The sequence below is a fragment of the Cynocephalus volans genome, chromosome 1, assembly GCF_027409185.1.
Source record: "Cynocephalus volans isolate mCynVol1 chromosome 1, mCynVol1.pri, whole genome shotgun sequence".
NCBI lineage: Eukaryota > Metazoa > Chordata > Mammalia > Dermoptera > Cynocephalidae > Cynocephalus > Cynocephalus volans.
Window position 1 is genome coordinate 76,303,981 of NC_084460.1, and position 21,410 is coordinate 76,325,390.

At 41.1% G+C, this 21,410-nt stretch overlaps 1 long non-coding RNA gene across 4 annotated transcripts in view; it reads left to right on the top strand.

Annotated features, from left to right (window-relative positions):
- The window catches only part of LOC134375002 (uncharacterized), a 131,274-nt gene that overhangs the window by 38,864 nt on the left and 71,000 nt on the right, over positions 1–21,410 (top strand). The window contains exon 4 of one of the 4 annotated variants that reach the window (XR_010023380.1): positions 6,601–10,135. The exons of the other annotated variants lie outside the window; for them this stretch is intronic. This is a non-coding gene — a long non-coding RNA (uncharacterized LOC134375002). Of the gene's footprint in view, positions 1–6,600; positions 10,136–21,410 lie in introns of those variants that run through there. 4 annotated transcript variants of the gene reach the window in all.

Genomic DNA, 21,410 nt, shown 5'->3' on the forward strand with positions numbered 1-21,410 from the left:
TATGATGGAGCAAAGATAAACTCTGCAGAAAGTGAAACAGAGACATAAAAGGCAGCATTAGGCAGGTGTAAATAAAGCTCTTTCAGCTATAAGTGAAAGGATATTTATATAATGCACAAAGTGGTTTCATCTGCCTTTCTGCAAACAGTGTAGCGGGCTGAATGATCAATATTCCTTTAATGTGCTCAGGGACTGTTACAGTTTTGACCAAAGGCAACTAAATAAATGAACTGCCCTTCGGGGCTGTAACACTGAACCTTTTAAATGAAGGCGGCTTACATGGATGCAAACAATACGTGTCCCTTGAGGTCACTGTAAGCATTAAATATCAATCAGGACAGAGTGCTTTTAAATAGGGAGGGAAAAAAATCCATTTTGCTGTAGCTATAATCTCTAATGTTAAATTAAAAGAAAAGAAAAATAATTTGACAGGTAATTGGTTGTTGTGTACAACTTTCCCCCTTTTTTTTCTCTGCACCCAAACCTAACCATAAAATCATTAGTACTGGGACTGGCTGATTAGCTCAGTTGGTTAGAGTGTGGTGCTGATAACACCAAGGTCCAGAGTCCAATCCCTGTACTGGCCAGCCACCAAAAAAAAAAAAAAAAATCATCAGTACTGATAAATTAAAGGGAGAATGTGTCAGGATTCACTTTCTGTACTAGCTTTCAAGGGTACTGTCTTTGGTAGCAGAAAAAAAAATCTATTTAAGACATGCATATTAATGGACACTAGTCAAAAAGCAAGAATGAAATAAAAGTAACAGCCTATTGAAACACACACACACACACACACACACACACAAACACATGCACAACTTAGCTAGTTAGCAAATACCCATGCAAGGGTACTCTCTGGAATTAAGTATCCTATTTATGTGCTATCACATTTCAAATGATGCCAGGCTCAGAGACTTGCTTTACAACTTGAAAGAAGGTTGTATAATACACCCTTCCAATACCTCTGTAGTAGAAATATTGTTGATGCTCTACAGTTATATTATTTACTAGTTTCAATATGTGATTATTGGTGTATCATGGTGTAAGACCATATCTGAACTTACAAGTGCATTAAGGAATACAAATGATCTAAATTATGAATTATCTTCCTATTTACACTTTAATTCTCAAAGTGAAATTTTTGAGTGAAACTTTTATTTTTTGGCAGCTGGATGATAAGGGGATCTGAACTCTTGACCTTGGAGTTCTAATGTGTTCTAACCAACTGAGCTAACCAGCCAGCCCAAGTTTTTTTCAGTATGGAATGTAAAAGTAAAATTCAGACATGATTCTGGAATATTAAATAAGGTTTCAATGTTAATGGCTTGTAATAAAGATATAAATTTTGAGAATCAAGGTGTGGGCTCCTGGAATAGGAGTCCAGATAGTGCCAGCAGTCAGGTGCAGATGGTGGTTTCATGAGGCTAGGCAAGGGTTGGGCCCAGGGATATTGAGAGGAGTGGGTGAGGCAGGGAGACAAGGACAGGAGACAAACTGTGAGTCAATGTCTTGCTGGCTGGACCTGATGCAGTTCAGATGCATAAAAACATGAGCCTCACCCATCTGGAGGACCTTTATCCTTCCAAGCTAAGTTTAATTGCTTGTTGGGATGATCAGTAGAAATTCTCTGTTATAAGAACCACACCCATTTATGGCAAAGTTTTTTCCTTTTGGAACTGGATGTCAACCTCATCCCCTAAGAGCTCTGTGTCTTGCCTTCTCGCCTGACCTGGGCCTCCATGGGAGATCTCTATGCTCCTATTCATTATCTCAGTAGCTGAGCTTGGCATACCAGTGCCTGATAAATATTTGTTGAAATAAATTCATGTTGAAAAAAAAGAGCAGGTTGGAGAAATGGGACAAATGACGGTGACACATTCTCTTCCATGTGATGATCCGTTCATCTTCAACAAATCATTCATTCCTGGTCCAGCAACTGAGCCATAGCAGGAACCTCATTAGCAAAATAGGCACCTTTCAGAGCTGCAGAAAGTTCATTCTATCCTTTGATTGGGTTTCTTCCATCTCATGAGCCTTCACTGGCATTTCACATTTAGTTCTTACACAAGAACTCAAAGCACCTTTGTTAACATTCATTGATGCCACAATGTAGTTGGATTAAAAATGTCAACACTCCCATGATGTGGAAGGAAGACCAAAATGTCAAGTTAAATTTCATGTGGAGAAAATATGGAAGTAGAAAATCAACACCCTCCTAAGTACAGTATTATTATTGTATTGATCTTCAGATTGACTTGTGAAGAGTGAGGTGTCTAATTTTATAAATGCCATTGCAACAGAAAAGCCCTCATGTATAAATATATGATCTTTAATATGAATTTGACAATGATTATACGTTGAAACCATAATAACTCTGGTATCTCAGTGACTATACTCATCTCCAGACACTCAGCTAAATCTACAGCAGATGAACAACTGAAGTTTGAAGCTGTGCACCCTTAGGTTAATATTTTTATATAAATAAGAATATAATAACAAAATGGACATAGATTTTTAAAAAATAGTTTTTAAATACCCCAAGCCCTAATTCACACTTCTTATTTCAAAATACACATTAGAGACATCACGATCTAACACTGACATCTTCTTGTATTTATAACTGTCGTGTAAATTTATTGTGAGAACACTACCTGGGAAACAGTATTTTCAAAATGTGCTGCATACACCTAAAATAATGCTCTTGACTTCTTTGGTCTCCGGCCAGCAGCACACATCTTCGTGTTCTTCTCGACTGGCTTGATAGTGGATACAAACATAAGACAGGTTATACTCTCAGGGCTGGAGGCAGCCTAGCAGTGAGGCCAAACCAGATTAATGTGAGAATCCTCTCAGTTTCAAGGAGTCTCCAAAGTTCTCAACAGTGGTTCTCACCTGAGTTGTATATTAGAATAGCCTGTGAAGATTTTTTAAAAATTCTGATACCCAGACCCCACAGGGGACCATTTATAATCTCTGGAGGGTGAAGCACAGGCATTTGCTTCATCAAAACTCCCATGTGATTCTAATCCAGTTTGGGTTGAAAACCCATCAGACTACAACCACCAGAGCTGAGCAGCTGATGATGTTTCTCAGACTACTAACCTTCTTTATTTAGAAGGCCCAAATATCTGTTAGCTAGGAAGAAACAGCTTAGTGATGTTTCTTAAACTTCTCATTTTCCTATGACCTTCGTAATTTTTGTTACATTCATGCATTATCTGTTCTATTCCTTAATTAATATTTTCTTTAAATTAACTAATTAACTTACATTTTAAAATTGAAATGTAAATAATAAAAAATTTCCTTTTACAAGTGTATATAGGAAATCAGTACCTCTTGCCATCAAGAAAAGGCAACTGAAAAAACAAAGAAAAGCCAAAAACCTCTTACATTATCCAAATCAAGCCAGACACTGTTGCTTGCACAAAGGCATCCAGCCAGGGGCCTATTCTCTTTTTGTTGACAAGAGCATGAAGAAAGTCTCGTTTATAACCACCCAGCACTCATCCCCCTTGCTGAGGACCCAGGACTAAGGCTCAGGGCTACTCTTGGCCTTGAGACTGTTGGAAAAGGCCATGTGAGCCAAACTGTGCTGATAAAACATGAGGGGGAAGTTTTCTGGAGGCTTTTAGGGAAAAAAAATGTCTTCTCTCTTTTGGGAGCCCCTGGAAGAGAAGGCACCTTTTCCTCTGGATGTCAACTGGGGCCAATGTTGGATACAAGTGCAAGGCTTGGAGCTGCTCCAGCCATTTGGAAGAGCTGCTGCCAGCCCAAGAGGGGTGGAGGCCCCAACATCCTGGAGGCCCCAGAGCCAGCCAAGCAGACCAGCCTGAGCACCTTCCTCCTGCCCTCAAGGCTATTTCAGTTATTTGGGGTATTTTGAGTTGGGTTTTCTATTATTAGCAACCAATCACATCTTAATACAGGGAAAGAAGCAAGTGTTCAAAGATGTACTAGCACCTAGCAGAGACTTTCTCCTTGGTATAATCAGGAGTATTGAAAAAGAACTGAAAAGCCAGTAATATCCTTATTGATTCGAGGTCATTTAATGCCATGTCTATATATCAAATGAAATCATTTTAGGGACACACATCCCCTATTTTGGAAATATTTGTCTTAGGTTGGGAGAAACAAAGCTGCAGTAGGATATGATGGGCTTGTGTTTGTTTCTCGATAACTTTTCTCAACAAAAATTCCAAAGCGCACGTTGCCAGACTCACTTGAACCCCCATAGGAATCTTTGAAAGTATGGGCTGGGGATGGGGCTAGAAACTATTCAAGCAGTTTTCCGTGCCTCTGGCATTAAGCATTGAGCTCTCTGAGCATAACCTATGTCCTCAGGACTCAAAGTATGGCCAATAGATTAACAGCATCCACCGCATCACCTGGGAGCTTGTTAGAAATGTAGAGTCTCAGACCCTACCCAGACCTAAAGAATCAGAATCTGCATGTTAGCTAGATGCCCCTTTGGTTTGTACTCACATTGAATTTTTAGCAGTGCTGTCCTAGGTGCTGCTTAGACCATGGACAGCTGATGTGTGCAGCACCTGGGCTCAAGGAGAGCTGCCTCGACCATGGAATGCCAGCTCTGCACTCCAGGCTGAGGCTATCTGCTTTGTTTCCCCCTTCAGTCTCCTCTGCAACTGACAGGTCATCTCCACAAAAGAACCAGTTTCTGAGAATTCCTTGGGGATTCACCTAATACTAGCATATCTTAGTGGATTGTTAACATTCTCACCCTGTAGTTGTAGAAGTCATAGATACTGGGCCAGATAGAAACATTTAGAGTTTTTTTCTTTGCCATCATTTTCTTATATCCTACATATCAATTCATTCATTAACTCAGACACAGATTAAACTCCTTTTTTGTGTCATGTAAACCACATCTTCCCAGATTTTTTATCCAAGTTATTATGACAATTAGCAATTCCCTGAGACCTTTGGTAATCAGTGAATTCTGAGCTGTCCCAAAAGAATATTCGATCAAGTTTTAGAAATTAATTTTTTCTTAATATAACAGTCAACAGTCATGTAAGTTACATGCCAATGGCCAGCTAAAGGTTAGGTGAATGCAGGCAAAAAAAAAAAAATAAATAAATAAATAAAAAAGACAAAGAAAACCATAGTTCCTTCCTGCTAGCTGGATCCTCCATGTATCTTTTTGCACTTGCTCTTCAGGAGTGACCTACATAGTACCTCAGTGATTGTATTAGTCTGTTTTTGCTGTAACAGAATACCTGAGACTAGGTAACTTATAAAGACAAGAGGCTTATTTGGCTCACAATTCTGGAACAGCTGAATCTGGCACTGGCCTCGGGCTGCTTCTACTCATGGCAGAAAGTGGCAGGCAGCTGGCAAGTGCAAGGAGATCACATGGTGAGAGGAAGCAAGAGAGAGAAAGAGGAGAAGGTGGCAGGGTCCTTTAAACAACCAGCTCTCACAGGAATTAATAGAATGAGAACTCACTATCGCCACCTGCCCACACACCAGAGAGGGTATTAATCTATTCATGAGGAATCCACCCCCACAACCCAGACACCTCCCAACACTGCCACACTGGGGGTCAGATTTCAACATGAGCTTTGGGGGGGGGATAAAACATCCAAACTGTATCATTCCACCCCCAGCCCCTCAAAACTCATGTCACTCTCTCATACTAAATACAATCATTCCATCCCAACAGTCCCAAAAGTCTTAGCTTATTCTAGCACCAACTTAAAAGTCCAAAATCCAAAGTCTCAGCTGAGACTAACGGCAAAACTTCTGTCAGCTGTGAACCTGTAAAAATCAAACACGAATGTATCTATTTCCATGATACAATGCTGGAATTGACAGTTTGTACTCACTCCCATACCAACAGGGAGGAATAGGCCAGAAGAGAGGAGAAACAGGCCCCAAACAAGTCCAAAACCCAGCAGGACAGACATTAAATCTTAAAACTTCAAAATAATCTTCTTTGACTCCAAGTCCTGCACCCTGGGCACCATGGGAGATTTGGGCTCCCAAAGCGTTGGGCAGCCCCACCCCTGTGGCTATGCTGGGAGCAGCCCATTGGGCTGCACTCGTGCCTTTAGCTTTTCCAGGCAGACATTGCATGTTGCCAATGGCGCTACAGTTCTGGGATACTGGCGGTGATCCACTCTCATGGCTCCAGTGGATGTTGCCCTGGTGAGGGCTCTGTGGGGGTTCTGACCCTACATTCTGCTCTTCTCAACTGGATGCCCTCTGTGGTGGCTCCACCCCTGCAACAGGTTTCTGATTGGGCCTCCAGGCTTTTCCATACGTCCTCTGAAGTCTGGGTGGAGGCTGCCATACCTCCACTGCTCTTGCATTCTGCCAGCCTGCAGACATAACACCACATGGATGTATCTGAGGCATTCCAGAGCTGTGGCATGAACCTCACTTGAGGCAAGGCTGCTCCAGACTGAGAGGCCAGGATGCAGGGAGCAGCATTCTGAGGAGGCATGGGGCAGTGATGCCTCAGGTCTGTCCCCTGGAACAATTTGGTCTCCTAGGACTCTGGGCCCGTGATGGGAGGGGCGGCCATGGAGGCTTCTGAAATGCCCTCAGGGCCTTTCTCTCATTGTCCTGGCCATGCAGGTGGCTGCTGAAACTACTACTGCTGCAGTTGCCACTACCACCAGCACCACCAGGCGACCATCATCATTGTGCAAGCAGACTGTTGCTGCTGGAGCCACCACTGCCATATGAGGAGACCAGCAAAACTACCACCACAACCACCACCACTACAAGCCCAGCCTGCTACCACAGCAGCAGCCAGTGCTGCTGTGCAGGTGGACAACCAACCACTTGACTGCACTGACACAAGGAGGGTCACCAGTGGAGTCTAGGGAAGGAGAGTAATAGAAGATGCAACTGCAAGATGAGCAGATATCAATGTAGACATACTAGAAATATGAAAAACAGGAAAGTATGAGTCCACCAGAGAAACACAATGATTGTCAAGGACCAGACCCCATAGAACAAGAAAACCTTGAAATGACTGAAAAGGAATTCCAAGTAAAAATCTTGAGGAAACTCAATGAGATAAAAGAAGATCCAGTTAGATGACAAACTGAGCTGAGCAAAAATATCCAGAATACAAAGGAGGAAATTTAAAAAGGGATTAATACTTTAAAAAAGAATGTAGGAGAACTCATGGAACTGAAGGAGTCATTCAACAACAACACCAAAATACAACTGAGTTTAAGCAGCAGGGTAGAGCAAGCAGAAGAAAGAATTTCTGATCTTGAAGACAGTCTCTTTGAAATAACTTGGGCAGACAAAGAAAAGAATTTTAAAAAATGGAGAAAATTTAAGAGAGATAGCAGATAACCTTAAGTGCACAAACATTCAAATCATGGGTGTTCCTGAAGGAGAGGAGAAAGGAAAAGGCATTAAGAACATATCCAACAAAGTAATAGCAGAAAACTTCCCAGGTACAGGAGAGACTTGGATGTTCAGATTTAGGAGACTTAAAGATCCCCAAACAGATTCAATCCAAAAAGATCCTCCCAAGACACATTATAGTTAAATTTGCAAAGCTCAAAGACAAAGGGAAAATTCTAAAAGCAGCAAGAGAAAAGCATCAAGTCACCTATAAGGGAACCCCTATCAGACTAACAGCAGACTTCTCAACTGAAACCCTACGGGCCAGGAGAAAGTGGAATGATATATTCAAAATACTAAAAGAAAAATATTTTCAGCCAAGAATTCTTTACCCAGCAAGGCTCTCCTCCAGAAATGAGGGAGAAATAGTGAATTTCCCAGACTAACAAAAATTGTGGGAGTTCACCATCACACAACCAGCCCTACAAGAAATGCTCAAGAGAGTCTCTCATCTGGAATCTGAGTAATGATGATCACTATCATGGATACACAGAAACAGCAAAACCCACTGTTAAAACAAAAATGCAAATGAGAAAGAGAAAGAAGCTAATTCATGCCACCTCAAATTTCCAACTAACATGGAAGAAGAGAAATAAAAGGGGAAGTAATGACCAAAAGACATTGAAAACATTTAAACAAAATACTATTAAATGACAGGTATCAAACAATACCTGTCAATAACAACCCTAAATGTGAAAGGGTTAAACTACCCATTCAAAAGACACAGATTAACTGATTGGATTAAAAAGCTATACCCAACTATATGCTGACTTCAAGAGACTCACTTCACCTGTAAAGACACGTGCAGACTAGGAGTGAAAGGATGGAAAAAGATATACCACACACATTGAAACCAAAAGCGAGCAGGGGTAGCTATTCTTAAACTGAATAAAACAGACATTAAGCCAAAAACCATAAAGAGAGACAAAGAAAGCCACTATAGAATGATAGAGGGATCTATCCAGCAAGAAGGTGTAACAATCATAAATATATACCTACCCAACATGGGAGCAGCCACATATATAAAGCAAACACTATCAGACCTAAAGAAATAGACAGACCCAAATCAATAATAGTTGGGGACCTGAACACCACTCTGTCAACACTGGTAGATCATCTAGGCAACAAATCAACAGAGAAACACAGGATTTAAACCACACTTTAGACCAGATGGACTTGGCAGATATCTACAGATCATTTTATCCAACAACCACAGAGTATACATTCTTCTCATCAGCACATGGAACATTCTCCAGGATAGACCACATGTTAGGACACAAATCATGCCTCAACAGATTTTAAAAAATTGAAATCATTTCAAGTATCGTCTCAGACCACAATGGATTAAAACTAGAAATCAATAACAAGTGAAACTCTGGAAACTGTACAAACACATGGAAATTAAACAACATGCGCCTAAACACCATATAGGCCCAAGAAGAAATTAAACAGGAAATCAAAAAATTTCTCAAAACTAATGAAAATAAAGACACGTTATACCAAAACCTGTGGGACAATGCAAAAGTAGTATTAATGGGAAATTTATTGTAATCAACACTTACATAAAAAAAAATAAAAAATAAAAAGATTTCAAATAAACAACCTGAAACTATGAAACTCCTAAAAGAAAACATAGGGAAAACACTTCAGGAAGTAGGACTGGGCAAAGACTTTATGAATATGACCCCCAAAGCACAGGCAACAAAAGGAAAAATAAACAAATGGGATCATATCAAACTAAAAAAGCTTCTGCACAGCAAAAAAACAAAATAACAATTAAAAGAGTGAAAAGACAACTTACAGAGTGCGAGAAAATATTTGCAAGCTATGCATCCAACAAAGGATTAATATCCAGAATGTACAAGGAACTCAAACAACTTAATAGTAAAAAAAACAGCCCAATTAAAAAATGGGCAAAGGAACTAAACAGGCATTTCTCAAAGGAAGACATACAAATGGCCAACAGACACATGAAAAAATGCTCAGCATTACTCAGCATCAGGGAAATGCAAGTCAAAACCACACTGAGATATCATCTCACCCCAGTTAGCCTGGCTATTATCAAAAAAGACAGAGAATAACAAATGCTGGTGAAGATGTGGAGAAAAAGGAACCCTCCACACTGTTGATGGGACTGTAAATTAGTGCAGCCATTATGGAGGTTTCTCAAACAATTACAGATAGAACCGCCATACAATCCAGCAATCTCACTTCTGGATGTATACCCAAAGGAATGGGAATTGTCATGTCGAAGTGATACTTGCACTCCCATGTTTATTGCAATGGACAAGAGTTTGAACCAACCTAAATGTCCATAGTCAGATGACTGGATAAGGAAAATGTGGTATGTATACACAGTGGAATACTACTCTATCATAAAAAAGAATGAAATATTGCCATTTGCAGCAACATGAACTTAGAGACAATCATGTTAAGTGGAATAAGCCAGGCACAGAAAGAAAAAAACTGCGTGTCCTCATTCATAAGTGGGAGCTAAAAAATAAACAAATAAATAAAAAAGAAAGAAAGAAAGATAGAACAATCACAATAATATGTTGAACTTTCAAAAGGAGAGAAGAGAACTGAGCTTACCAGAGGTGGGAAAAGGGTAAGTGGAGGGGGTAAGGGAAGAACAGGTAAAGGGCCATAAAAAACATTACATTGTATAATGTTGAAAATACTAATTATCCTGATATGAGCATTACATATTGTACACAGGTAATAATATTCAACTCTGTACCCCACAGATATGTACAATCAACTATGTTACAATAAAAAAAAAGAAAAGAAAAGAAAAGAAAAGAAAGAAAGAAACAATATTTATTGCTCAGAGTTTTGGAGGCTGGGAAGTACAAAGTCCAGGGAACACATCTGGTGAGGGCCATGTTGGTGGTTGGTGACAGCAGCACAGGGTGTCACATGGTGGATGGCTGAGCAGAGAGATAGATGGAGGGGAGGTGCCAGAGTCCATTAAAAAACCTACTCTCACAGGAACTAACACAGTGAGAAGTCACTCACTACCCTCCACTTCCCCGCGAGGAGGGCACTAATCTATTCATGAGGGATCCGCCCCCATGACCCAAACACCTCCCAACACTGCCACACTGGGGTCAGATTTGAACATGAGCTCTGGAGAGGAAAACACATCCAAAGTCTATCAGTGACTTCGACTCTGACTTTCTGGATCTGTGGAATGGAGGTGGTGGCTCTGAAGGTTCAGTGTGAGGGAAGGCACCCCACATACGCCCAGCATGCTGTGATGCTCAATGTGGTGAGTGCCCTGGAGAAATGGTAGCAGGGAATTTATGCCATAAAAAGGAAAGATGATGTCAAATCCATTTTCTCACCAAAGGGAAATATAAGCCTGACTAGTGATAGGAACTAGAGAATTGGAGGGCAGTGACTAGGGTTAAATGCCAGTGGTCCCTGGGAAGGGGCCTTGGGCCCAGTGCCCTGGAGAGAAGAGGCTTTGAGTCAGTTGGACCCTCGGGATGGAGTTAGGAGTGCAAGAAGTTTATGGGGGGAGGGGCAGCACCTGTTTAAGATAAAAGAGGGAGAGCTGGGCCCTGGGAGAGCCTATGACTGCAACTCAAATCTGACAGAGCCACTGCCAATCCATGGGGAGCTGTGGAGCCAAGATTGCCTCTTAGAGGAGTCCTGGGTTGGGCATAACTGGCAATGCCTGCCTATCCCTGCTGTGCTCAGTTGTTAGCTGGGCCCTGCATGGGAAGAGTGTGGCCTCAATTCAAAAGCTAAGGAAGAGCCCGAAGGGGCAAATAGCAGGGGGCTGTCAGCCAATGAATGACACACTTGCATCTGAATGGCAGGTTACTCTCTTGAAGGGAGGTCCAAGCTGTACACCTCCATGACTGGCAAAAGCAAGGAGAATGGAAATCCCCTAGATAAGTTTAGGAGGAACGCAGAGCAGAAGGTACCATTGCCTGGCTTCTGAGGAGAAGCCCAAGAGATGCCCAGCACTGCGGGGAAGCCGTGCCCACAACACGGCACACGAATGCTGGAGTAGCTGTGGCTGGAGAGATGGACCTGAGCACAGCTGCACTGCATCCTGCACACCCTGGCTGATTCAAGGCAAACAGCTGAAAGTTTCTGAGCCCCAGGAGCGGGCAGCAGTGCAGATAAGGCCAGCAGACTGGGAAAGGCCTCCTGGTTGGGCTAGGAGGAGCAGAGTGTATAGACAGGATTGTCCAAGGCCACAGGCAACGGATACAGCAGGGACAGAATGATGCCCAAGAGCTGGTGGGAGCAGTTACACTTGAGGGGAGGTTACCAAGGCCAGAAGATAACTGTGGGCCAAATTTGCACCTACCTAGGGGCTTCATCTGGGCTCAGATGCCACTCTGGGAGAGCCACAGGCAGGAGCAAGAATCCTGAATTTTTTGAGTGGTTACTAAAAACAAATGGAATTTTAAACCAGAGGAGTAATTCATCCTGAAGTGATGAGATTAAGTTTTCTGCTAATGAGAAACAGAAGTTGGGACTAGTTAAATTCAGTTACAGGAAGTAAAGAAATTTACAAACTGCATTTCTGAGTTATGTAGACGATGACATTTTCTGTCTGCTACACATGAAAATAATATCCTTTGATATAATCATTTCATGTTTTGAAATATAGTTTTAACAGTGGAAAAAACCTACGCAGAAAGATTTTTTATTTCCATATTACTTATAATAATAAAACAAATGCCCAGCATAAGGGAAAGAGTTAGGCAAATTATAGTTCATCTACTTGATGGCATATTAGAGTACTAATAATGATATTTTCATTCTTATACAATAACACATAAGCATTTTTCTATTAAATTAGTGGGACAGCAAAAATAAATATTGTACAATGTTTCTCAAACCCTTTGACCGCACACAACCCATAGTAAACACTTCACTTGGTGTCTTGACTCAGGACACCCACACGTGTTTACTTTTTGTTACCGAAACAGAGGTTGCATAAAACAATGCTGCCCACCCCGGGAGAATGAGTTTGAGCATCTTGTACGCCCTTTCATTCTGCTTTCTTCAGTGCTAGTTAAACCCCCTACATGGGTGTCATCACCACTGACAGGCCATGACCCCTCATGGACTGAGCATGATCCCAGTGATGGAAAAGAGCAAATGACAGAAACACACGTCTAGAAAATGTGCTTGAGGAGAATGTGCCAAATATCAACAGGGCTAGGACTACAGGGGATTTGTTCATATTTTCCAATTTGTCCTTAATAAACATATATTACTTTTTATAATGGAAATAATATTATCATATTTCTTTCTAAGTTGCTCCCAAGGCTTCTCTTCTGCAGTCTAAGTAATCCCAGTTCCTTGCTGTCTGGTACAAACTTCTTTTCTACCTCTGGTAAACTCCTGAGACCAAAGTCGGCGTGGCCCCCAGAGCACGGGCAGCCCCCACGCCCGAGCCACACCCAGCGGCCCTGCCCCTGCGGCTTTCGCACCTGCTGACTCAGGGCCCCGACTTATGTGCATTTTAATAAGGAGGCTGATGTCACAGTTACCCATATCCTTGACTTGACTCCTCCTTTCCTTCCTTCCTCCCTCTCCAACACAATTTTATTGAGTGCCTGTTATGTTTCATATACTGTTCTACTACAAAGCTATAATAACCAAAACAGTATGGTACTGGCATAAAAACAGACACACTGACCAATGGAATAGAATAGAGAATCCAGAAATCAACCCACACACTTACTGTCAGCTGATCTTTGACAAAGGCACCAAGCCTATTCAGTGGCGAAGGGACTGCCTCTTCAGCAAATGGTGCTGGGACAACTGGATATCCATATGCAGGAGAATGAAACTAGATCCATACCTCTCGCTGTATACTAAAATCAACTCAAAATGGATTAAGGATTTAAATATACACCCTGAAACAATAAAACTTCTTAAAGAAAACATAGGAGAAACACTTCAGGAAATAGGACTGGGCACAGACTTCATGAATACGACCCCAAAAGCACGGGCAACCAAAGGAAAAATAAACAAATGGGATTATATCAAACTAAAAAGCTTCTGCACAGCAAAAGAAACAATTAAAAGAGTTAAAAGACAACCAACAGAGTGGGAGAAAATATTTGCAAAATATATATCTGACAAAGGATTAATATCCAGAATATATAAGGAACTCAAACAACTGTACAAGAAGAAAACAAGCAACCCAATTAAAAAATGGGCAAAAGAGCTAAGTAGGCATTTCTCTAAGGAAGATATCCAAATGGCCAACAGACATATGAAAAAATGCTCAACATCACTCAGCATCCGGGAAATGCAAATCAAAACCACATTGAGATACCATCTAACCCCAGTTAGGATGGCTAAAATCCAAAAGACTATGAACGATAAATGCTGGCGAGGCTGCGGAGAAAAAGGAACTCTCATACATTGTTCGTGGGACTGCAAAATGGTGCAGCCTCTATGGAAAATGGTATGGAGGTTCCTCAAACAATTGCAGATAGATCTACCATACGACCCAGCTATCCCACTGTTGGGAATATACCCAGAGGAATGGAAATCATCAAGTCGAAGGTATACCTGTTTCCCAATGTTCATCGCAGCCCTCTTTACAATAGCCAAGAGTTGGAACCAGCCCAAATGCCCATCATCGGATGAGTGGATACGGAAAATGTGGTACATCTACACAATGGAATACTACTCAGCTATAAAAACAAATGAAATACTGCCATTTGTAACAACATGGATGGACCTTGAGAGAATTATATTAAGTGAAACAAGTCAGACACAGAAAGAGAAATACCACATGTTCTCACTTATTGGTGGGAGCTAAAAATTAATATATAAATTCACACACACACAGACACACACACACACACACAAACCGGGGGGGGGGTGGGAGAAGATATAACAACCACAATTATTTGAAGTTGATACGACAAGCAAACAGAAAGGACATTGTTGTGGGGGAGGGGGGAGGGAGAAGGGAGGGAGGTTTTGGTGATGGGGAGCAATAATCAGCCACAATGTATATCGACAAAATAAAATTTAAAAAAAAAATAAATAAAATAAAATAAAATAAAATTTAAAAAAGCCAGATGAAAATACAGATATTTTTCATGTTTTCTATTTTTTTCTACAATGAGCATGTATTTCTTTCATAACCAGAAAAAAATACATATTGTTTTAAAAGTTGACCTTAAGATAGAAATTTTGCCTTCAAGACGCTCACAACCCAGGAAAGAAGCAGTCACCTAAACAAACACGTCAGCGTGGGACTTGCTTTCAGTCCCTTACCCACCTCCTACCCCAGCAAGAAGGTGGCTCCTCAGAGTGGCTTTTAATTGATAGCGGTCATGGTGTTTGTCTCTCTCCTTTCCCAGGCACCATGAGGTTTGTATGGTGCCCACCTCTGCCCCCAGCCTTACTTCTCTATTTCCATTTGCTGGTAGTGGGGGTAGGAAGATAGGGAAGGGAGAGAGGCATAGAGAGAGACCAAATGGGGCATCCAGTTCAGCGGTGGTCCAGAGATGCTTCTATCTGTAATGGGTCAGGTCCGTGCCTTGGCCATAAACATCTGACTGCCGATAATGTGGGGGCATCCTGAGGTGCTTAGAACACCTTCTAGCTCTGCAACCTTCTGAGCTTGAATGGTCTAGCAAAACTGGTTGGACCTTCAGAGTTTATTTTCCTGGTTTCCAAAATGTGTCATGGATGGCCTGGCCTGTGACCTCCAGGGGAATGAGACAGCAGGCTCTATATTTGTCTGACATCAATGGCTGCAGCCAGATCTTTCTGGTTATTTTAAGGTCTTTTCAGTTAATGAGTAATGTTCTGATGGTAGCTTCTTCAGTACATTAACTTCTGATTCTGGTATTTCCCCAGACAAGTTCAAATAAGTTGGCAGACAGCAAGCTGGATAAGTCATTGGAAAAAACTCATAATACTGCTAAGTCTGTGTTTCAGTGGCCACTGCTCCTGGTGAGCAATTGATTTATCACCATCTCATTGAAGGAAGTGTCTATTTGTGTTCCTGTCATAGGTGGCTTATCAAATTTTAATATAATGCTAGGGGCAAATACAGTCAGCTGGGGGTATTTTAACTCAGCAATTCCTTGACCTTTTGAACTCTTTTGTCTGCAGTAATCAGAAAAATGTCCCCTCAGCATATTTTTTCAATAATCCCTTGCACAGCAGTGGAGGATTCGGACACTCCTAGGCATACTGGACTTCCCAGCCTGTTTTCACTCCAGGGTGTGTCCCCCTTTCAGGGCCCCTGTTCTGCTGACATTTGGGTGCTTGCAGGGCTGCACAGGGTGAGCAGAGGTGTCCCAGACTGTTTGGAAGACACATTTCAGAGCTCTGGTGAATCTGGTGAAAAACATTTCTCTCCTGTGCCTCTTTTGTTTGCACCTCATGATAAATGTTCCTTTGGCAGTTTTATAAACAGTCTGCTAAAATTTCACCTTTTTAGAAGTGTGACAGGCTTATTGGAGAAGACTTCTGGGAGTCAGGCAGGCCAGGTGCAGAAAGTTGCTGCCTGGGCCCAAGCTGGCAATTTGACAATGAATAGGTCATTCGTCTGCAGAGTTGACCCAGCTTGGAAAATTTTGAGGTGCCATCCTTCATGCAGACAAAAAAATGACATCGCTGATCCTCTGAAAGTCAAACATGGGGTTTCTGTGTGCATTTCAATCTTTGTGAAAGCCTCTTGGACCTAATTGGGAACAGCATGAAAGACAGCATGGCACAGGATGTAGAATGGTCTTAGAATGCAGAAGCCAGCTGGACTGGAGTAGGGTCCCCCAGTAGCCCCCCCAACCATGTCACACTTGGGAGCAACAAGCTCTAGCTCACTAAATGAAGGAGACAGATAAACTGGGTATTTATCACCCAAAATTACCAGTCTGCACAGAAGGATGAATTAGGTCATCCTAATAATGTATTTGCAATCCCCAGAAGCCAATATACTGTGAGGTAAAGGAACACGTTATTTGAATTCATGATCAATTAATGCAGAAATTAGCTGTAACTGGGTTCAGGAGCACCCACCCCACAGAACAGATGGAGTCTTTTCTGCTTTGCTTATCGTTACACAATCAATGGAATTCCTTGTGAATTCCAGAGACTCCCAAGAGACTCATAAAACACATATAAGTTGCTATATAGGACATGCTGGAAATCAGGAAAATAAAGTCTTAATTTGTACAGTGAGGAAAAATACTAGATGCCTCGGGAAAAGAAAATGCCCGAGACTTCATAGTTAATGGGAGTTGGTCCTTCAGGCAGAAAGCCTGTTTAAGTTGAGTGGTCCCCAAAACCTGTGTCCAGCAGGCTTCAGAATGTTCTCAGCTCAATAGCGCAATTCTTGTTGGCAAACAAACCAAAAAACAAACGTGATTTGCATTTGAATGGTCCAGATAGGCCAACTTTTGGCCTGAAGCTTACAGAATATAGTCATAACCTTTTGCTTTCTTTCGGGAATGAATGATTTAAGAGCTGTGCTGTCCAACACAGTAGCCACTGGCCAGACTAAGCACTTGAAATGTGGCTACTCCCAATTGGCATGTGTTGGAAGAATGCAACACACACTGAGTTTCAAAGTCTTAGCACAAAAAACAATGTCAAATTAGCTCAATGACTTTTTAAATATTGATTACATGTTGATATGATAATATTTTGAATATGTTAAAGTAAAAGTATATTACTGAAATTACTTTTACCTGTTTTATTTTTTTACTTTTTAGTGAGGCGCCTAAAAAGTTTAAAGGTACATATGTGTTTTGGTGATGGACACTGCTGTGTTAGAAGTTTCATTTCAAGTGTGAAGAGTCCCCAGCTCTCTTTCCTACACTCCAAAAATCCCCTTCTTTTGGACCAATTCTGAAGTCTTTTTAGTTGGATACCAAGCTTTTTTTGTTGCCACAATTAGGGACAAACTGCAAAATTCCAGTGATTTTTAAATTGGCAATGACTACCCAGTAGATTTGCACCAGGCAAGAGACGTCGGTTAGAGGGACAGCATCACAAAGGTGCTTCAAGTTCATACATTACATACCAATCTTCAACAATCTCTCTACTTCTACCACCTCTCATCACCCCAGCAACATACATAATGGAAGTTTGTCTGAACCCTACTGCACAGGCACGATACTAACATATCATTGTCTAAGAGCCAAGTTATCAAAATTTTATATACCAGTGAGGCTGGATTCCTACCAGACATAAAATAGTATGAGTAAGATTAATATAAGAACTAGTAAAGGCATTCTAAACCTGGAGGCCATAGGAAGGACACGAAAACCATCCTGCCAGTGTCCAGCCACTCACAGCCATTGCTCTCTAAGAAAATAGTATCAGCTCCCAAGAAAGACCAGATTCCAAAAATTCTGCCCAAAGGAATTCATTTCAGTGCTCTTTATGTATTAGGTACAATTGTGATTAATATTAGGTTTCTCTGGCACTGACTTTCTGCAACTTTAGTTTGTTCATACTCTTCAGTGTTAACATTTTCCTAAGTACAAATGACTGGTCTTGGATCTTAAAATCAAGTTTTTCCCCTTCTTTCACTATTATTTGACTGATGTATGTAATTAAAACATCACAAAAATTTTAAGGTAACATTTTAAAAATAACAGCACCACCACCCTAAGACAGCTTTTGATTTCTGTTTCTTTTTCCAAGATGAACTAGGAAGTTACCCAGTCGTAATCATAAATAATATACAATTTTTTCTCCTTAATTAGGTCCTTCTGCTTGCTTGCTTTCTGAGATCAGGTTTTAGTGGAAAGAAGAAAATTAGGTTGGGGAAAGGCTGAAGCACAGGGACAATAAGAACAGAGGTTTGTTTGCCTTAAGCTCAGAGTGGAAGAGCATGTTTCAGGAAAGACCTTAGCACTGTAGGGGCATTTGGATCAGATTCATTCTTTCAGTTGATCAACATGTATTTTGGGTAGGACTACTAGCTGCTAAAGATATGATGATGAACAAGGCACACGTAAAAGGAGGTTGGTGGGGGTGCTGTCTACAGTCCCAGGCCACTTCCTCACCTTGTAGTCCCTCCTCAGGCCCCTCCTCTCAAGCTACTCTGGCCCACATCACTCCACAGAGGCTGCTCTGGTCGAGGTCGCCAGTGATCTCTGTGTTGGCAGATGCAATAGCTCCCCTATTTCACCTCTCATAGCATGTAGTTGAACTCTCGAGACCCTTTTGTTTCCAGGCCTCCAAGACACTACACTTACCTGATTTTCTGCCTCCCTCACTGCCAGCTCCTTCTCAGTCTCCTTTGTTAGTTTCTCCCTCTCTGCTGGACGTGGAAATGTTGGCTCTGCACGCTCTTCTCACCACCATCCATATAGCTTGTCTGGGTAACCACATTTGATCCTGTGACTCTAAATAGAATCCATACCCTTTCTTCCCAGAACTCCAAATTCATGTCTCCAGCTGTCTCCTCAGCATCTTCAATTGACATGTCTAGTAGGCATCTCAAAATTAACATGGCCAAAAAAATCGGAGGGGTTCTTTCCAAACCTCCTTTATTCCTAGCTTTCTCCATTTTGGTAAAAGTCACATATGTCTACCCAGTGGCTGAAGTCAAAAGCAGAGAAGTAAAGACCTCTGGCTTCAAGATCGCCTAGTAAAGCACAGTCCTTTCTGCTTTATTTTCTCAGAAATCACCCCCTAAATTAATAGGAGAGAGAAATAAACGAAAAGGAATACAAACCTCCATTTTCAATGAAGCTGGGAGTCCTTTGTGATCTTGAACCATCAAGTATAAAGATGGGAAGAGGTTTAGCAGAGTGGATGAAAGTCCAGGCTAAGCACCGGTAGAGAGACAGACCAAGGAAAGACAAGCTGGCTCACCCCACAGGACCCTGAAGAAGTTCCGGAATTGGAAGCACAAGTTACCACTAAAGGCAGAAGTAGTGCACAGGGCTGCAAACAGGGAGATTGTCTGAAGATCTGTAGGAGTAGCAGTTAGACCTCCCCCAGTGGTCTTATCCCACTAGACTACCCCTCTGGCAGCCTCACAGTGAACAGGAGACAGAGCTCATGGAGAGACTGAACTAGAAGGGTACTGTATTCAGAAACCAAGGTACAGAACTGTGAAAAATGAGGGATTGAGCGAGTCTGCTAGTTAAAAAGTGAGACCTCAGAAAATCCCAGCTGCCAGATCCAGGAAATCAAAGAAAACGTATGGACCACCCCCAGGCAGGCTATCAGAAGATCCTCTCTGGAGAAACTGAACTGTGACAGAGAAAGATACCCAGAAACTGATATTTGAGGGTCCCTGTGAGAAAGCCATGCGGCCATGCAGTTGCCCTACATTAAAGTCCCCAAACAACAAGCTCCACCCAAACACACAGCACTGCTTAAGCCAAATTATCATATCCAAGGATCAGTCTTTTAAGAAAAGCCTTTGCTGTGAAAGGCAGGGATCAAAATTAAACAGAAAGCCAAAACTTTGAGGAAAGAGAGATGATGCAAAAAATAAAATAAAACGTTAGTCCAGAAAGGGAGAATAGAAAAAATGGTGAAGAGGAAATCATATATAAAAATTGTAATAGTAACATAAGAAATATTTTTAGGACTGAAGGACATGAGTTACTAGATTGAAAGGGTCTAAGGAATGCATGAAAAAAAATGTGTCTGGGCACATCATCATAAAATTTAGGATCACCAAAGTTAACGGAGGAGCTCGAAATCTTTCAGAGGGAAAGCATGTCACACAAGAACCAGAAATCAGAATGGCAGCAGACTTCTCAACCACAGCATTTAAAAATAAAAGGATCAAAACAATATATTCATATGGAGAAAAGGGAACCCTTGTACACTGTTGGCAGGAACGTAAATTAATACAGCTATTATGAAAAAACTGTATAGAGGTTCCTCAAAAGACTAAAAACAGAATTACCATATAATCCAGCAATCCCACTTCTGGATATTTGCCCAAAGATTTGAAATCAATTTGTCAAAGAGATGCCTGTACTCCCATGTTCATTGCAGCACTATTCATAATAGCCAAGGTATGGAATCAACCTTGGTGTCCATCAACAGATGTGTGGATAAAGAAACTGTGGCACACACACACAGTGGAATACTATTCAACCTTAAAAAAGAAAATTCTGTCATTTGCAACAATATGGATGGAATTGGCAAACGTTATCTAAGTGAAATAAGCCAGGCACAGAAAGACAAACACAGCGTGTTCTCACTTATATGTGGAATCTGAAACAATCAAACTCAGAGAAGCAGGGAGTAGAATGGTGGTCACAGAGGCTGAGGGGTGCGGGCACTGGGGAGACAGTGGTCAAAGGGCATAAAATCTTAGGAGGAAGAGGGAGTTTTTAAAGATCTACTGCACAGTGGGGTGAATATAGTTAATAATAGTGTATTGTACATTTCAAAATGGCTAAGAGTAAATTTCAAATGTTTTCACCACAAAAAATAAGTATTTGAGGTAATGGATATGTTAATTAGTTTGATTTAATTATTCCACATTGTATTCATGAATCATAACATCACTTTGTACCCCATAAATATACACAATTATAAATTGTCAATTAATAACATTAAAAAATTTTAAAATTAAAATAAAAATCTTTTTTAAATGAGTTCAAAATTTTGATAGAAAATTACTTTCAAACTGTAATTCTGTATCCAGACAAATTAGTATTTTAATATGAGGATGAAGACATTTCAGACATGTTAACTCTCAAAAAATTTACTACCAACGCTTCAGGAAGTGACGGGGGGATATGCTTCATTAAAGTAAATGAGTAAACCAAGAAAAAAAGAAGACACGATCGGGAAACAGGGACCCAGCAGATGAGGAAGGACTCTAAAAGGAATATTCCTGGGGGGAACATGTATTGGAAGGACTATGCAACTCAGTACTGAGAAGTGTTTTATAGAACTGGTAGAGGTATGGGAAGACACAGCCAGGGAGCAAAATGGAAAAAAAAAAGAAAAAAAAGAAAAAGAGGCAATTGATAACTCCAGATAAAACAAGCATTTGTAAAAGAAAATTGTGTATGTGTGCTACA